The 3,831-nt window shown below is 41.1% G+C and overlaps 1 long non-coding RNA gene across 2 annotated transcripts; it reads right to left on the bottom strand.

Moving 5' to 3' along the window:
• Positions 1-555: 555 nt before the first annotated feature.
• Positions 556-3,160, bottom strand: LOC115191641 (uncharacterized). Of its 2 annotated transcripts, XR_003877743.1 has the most exons (4): positions 3,091-3,160; positions 1,090-1,165; positions 882-963; positions 556-795 (listed from the first exon to the last, which is right to left on the bottom strand). It is a non-coding gene; the product is annotated as an uncharacterized LOC115191641 (long non-coding RNA). The 2 variants fall into 2 exon arrangements; XR_003877742.1 differs by having other exon boundaries at positions 882-1,165.
• Positions 3,161-3,831: the final 671 nt, after the last annotated feature.

The following is a 3,831-nucleotide window of genomic DNA, read 5'->3' as shown; positions in this document are numbered from 1 at the left end:
GCCATTCGATTTCGTCTCTGCGTTATATTGGCATCGAACATGTCACCCTCCCGAGGAGAGGGGGTGACCTTGATAATTTATTGTTAAAACGAGAGGCTGCCTGGATCTTTAATTTAAAGACACTTGCTCCCTTCGGTCTCAACATAGACTTTGATCTGAAGCCATTCTTGTGATTATTGTGATTTTGCCATTGTAATTGTTTGTTAGATACTTTTTAGACTACAAATGCTATGATCATATGTTATCCATTTGTTTGTCTTTTTGTATGTTCCTTATATACCATTTTTTAAATATTTCAGTTAACCAATGATATTAGGCCATACTTGGCCATGATTACAAACACCTGTGTGTCTCTTGACACTATATAAATGACTCATCTCTCAGTGTTTGTGATGATACCCTGATGAAGACAGCTTAGCTGTCGAAACGTTGGTTATTAAAATTTTTGCATCTGAGCTCTTAGAGTGTGCGGCTTTCCTTTATTTTCTAGTGTTCTGCTCCGCTAGCCAGCACCTCGCCTTTATAGGTGTGCGTTTCTTTTTTCTAGGGTGCTGTAACTGGTCTGTAACTGGTCTCTCTCTTTAGTCAGGGTGTTGTAACTGGTCTGTAGCAGGTCTTTCTCTTTTTGAAACTGGTCTCTCTCTTTAGTCAGGGTGTTATAACTGCTCTGTAGCTGGTCTCCCTCTTTAGTCAAGTTATGATAGCTGTTGGGTTGCTGATCTCCTTCTTTAGTCAGAAGGCTGTAACTGGCCTGATGGTCTCTCTCTGTTGAGTAGTGATGATCAATGACGCCATCTATAAAAGGGAACATTTTATAAATATGTTTAACTATCACACCATTGAAGTTTACAAATATTTCTGTCAAAACATTATAAACTTACAGTAGAGAGACAGGCCTATGATCCCAGCCAGTAGGAGAACACACAGCAGCCCCAGACACACTGCAGCAACTACAGAGGGTCTCTTCCACCACGGAAAATTAAATGAATCACAGGGAAATATCATGTAAGAGCTTTGAACTCTCTCTGGTAATGTTAAAATACTTATATCATCCAGGATGTTAAGGAACAAAAGCTGTGTGCTTGATACCTGAAAATGTAATGCTGGGCTTGTTGGGATACGTGTCGTCATCAATATCCATGTTGTGCATTGTTGGATTTTCCACCTGTGTTTTTATAGTTAGTCACTTACATTTCTAGAACTCAAATGCTATATTTTCCTCTGTTACTTCAGCTCTAGTGTAGGTTTGTATAGATTGCCTCTTACATTTCTAGAAGTTAAATGCTATATTTTCCTCTGTTACTTCAGCTCTAGTGTAGGTTTGTATCTGTGTCTTATGTGTCATCAAGTCAAATATTTGAGGTCAATTGACTTAGCTTACCCAGTACAAAGGGAACAATAGGATAGTCCCATGCGCAAACTCTACCCAACTAGCAACACATGCACCGTGGTCAAGCTAAATCAAGCACACTTCAGTATTTGACATATAGTGCATTCGAAAAGTATTCAGACCCCTTCACTTGTTCATGTTTTGTCATGTTACAGTAGCCTTTTTCTAAAACGTATTTAATACTTTTTGTTCCTCATTAATCTACACACCCTACCCTATAACGACAAAGCAAAAATAGGTTTTAGATTTTTTTGCAAATGCATTAAAAATAAAAAAGTATTCAGACCCTTTGCTATGAGACTCGAAATTGAGCTCAGGTGCATCCTATTTCCATTGATCATTCTTGAGATGTTTCTACAACTTGATTGGAGTCCACCTGCGCTAAATTCAATTGATTGGACATGATTTGGAAAGGCACATACCTGTCTATATAAGGTCCCACAGTTGACAGAGCATGTCAGAACAAAAGCCATGAGGTTGAAGAAATTGTCCGTAGCTCAGAGACAGGATTGTGTTGAGGCACAGATCTGTGGAAGGGTACCAAAACATTTGGAACCACCAAGACTCTTCCTAGACCTGGCCGCCCGGCCAAACTGAGCAATCGGGGGAGAAGGGCCTTGGTCAGGGAGGTGACCAAGAAACCGATGGTCACTCTAACAGAGCTACAGAGTTTCTCTGTGGAGATGAAAGAACCATCCAGAAGGACAACCATCTCTGCAGCACTACATCAATCAGGCTTTTATGGTAGAATGGCCAGACGGAAGCCACTCCTCAGTAAAAGGCACATAACAGCCTTCTTGGAGTTTGACAAGAGGCACCTTAAGGACTCTCAGACCATGAGACACAAGATTCTTTGGTCTGATGAAAGATTGAACTCTTTGGCCTGAATGCCAAGTGTCACGTCTGGAAGAAACCTGGCAACATCACTACGGTGAAGCATGGGGGTGGCAGCATCATGCTGTGTGGCTATTTTTCAGCGGCAAGGACTGGGAAACCAGTCAGGATTGAGGGAAAGATGAACGGAGCAAAGTACAGAGAGATTCTTGATGAAAAGCACTCTGGAGCAGGTTAGGACCTCAGACTTGGGTAAAGGTTCACCTTCCAACAGGACATCCACCCTAAGCACACATCCAAGACAACTTAGGAGTGGCTTAGGGACAAGTCTCTGAATGTCCTTGAGTGGTCCAGCCAGGGCCCAGACTTGAACCCGATCGAACATCTCTGGAGAGACCTGAAAATAGCTGTGCAGCGACGCTCCCCATCCAACCTGACAGAGCTCTAAAGGATCTGCAGAGAAGAATGGGAGAAACTCCCCAAATACAGGTGTGCCAAGCTTGCAGCGACATCCCCAAGAAGACTCAAGGCTGTAATCGCTGCCATAGGTGCTTGAACAAAGTTCTGAGTAAAGGGTCTGAATACTTATGTAAATGTAATATTTCAGTATTTTTTTTATTATGGGGTTTTGCATGTAGATTGATGAGGGGAAAAAAACTATTTAATACATTTCAGAATAAGGCTGTACCGTAACAAAATGTGGAAAAGTCAAGGGGTCTGAATACTTTCTGCATGTATTGTAGATATGTACTTTGTCCCAGTTACAGTTCACCTGCTTAGTCTCCCTGAGACACTAACATATTACATAAGAATCAGACAATGCATAAAATAATCATATCTGGTGAAATAGAGATAATAAATCTTACCACAGTCTATGAGAGTTGAAAATGGATACATACAAATATGTTAAATGAATGACCATCAATGTACGATCGGAGGAACGTGTCCACATGTTTTTTATAGTCTGAGAGACCCCACTTTTTGTGTCAACATCAGCATAACCTTTACCTTATTTGGTCAAACAATTATGAACTAATGTACCACTGGATGGTAGGTTCAGATAAAAGCCATCGTTGTTAACAGGAAGTAAGTCAAACTGAAAGTTCAAGTTCCAGAATGCTGCATGGTACTGTTTCATTTCCCCTCTCTCTCAAGCACATAACCTATAGGGGTCAAAGGTAAACTTTAGGTTAAAATGAATGGTTGAATGTTCAGCTACTCCAAAATTCTAAAGCTTGGAAAACTTGGAAGGCTGAATGTGGCAAGGCAAAATGTGTCTATACCTTATTTAAAGACCTGTCAACTGCCATTTTATAATAATATTCAGTGTTCAAACTGGGTTCTGAACTTTCTAACCCTGCTCCTGTCCCGACCTACAGTAACTCAGTAACTGGTTGCTGAACCCTGTTCAGGAGGAGGGGGCTAGAATGGTTTTAGCCAACAACAGATTCACCAAACTGTCCATTACAGGCCAGGCTGGTAACATCATATTAATCACATTGGAGGCAACATTATTTATCCCCCCCAACCCCCTTCACTTTTAATGCATTTGGCATTCTGCAGTCAGCTGGCCTATTATAGAGTACCTAGCAGGCGTATAGTAGGAT

This window comes from Salmo trutta, chromosome 4, assembly GCF_901001165.1.
Source record: "Salmo trutta chromosome 4, fSalTru1.1, whole genome shotgun sequence".
NCBI lineage: Eukaryota > Metazoa > Chordata > Actinopteri > Salmoniformes > Salmonidae > Salmo > Salmo trutta.
The sequence above is the reverse complement of the archived record's forward strand: the minus strand, read 5'-3'. Positions and strand labels throughout refer to the sequence as shown.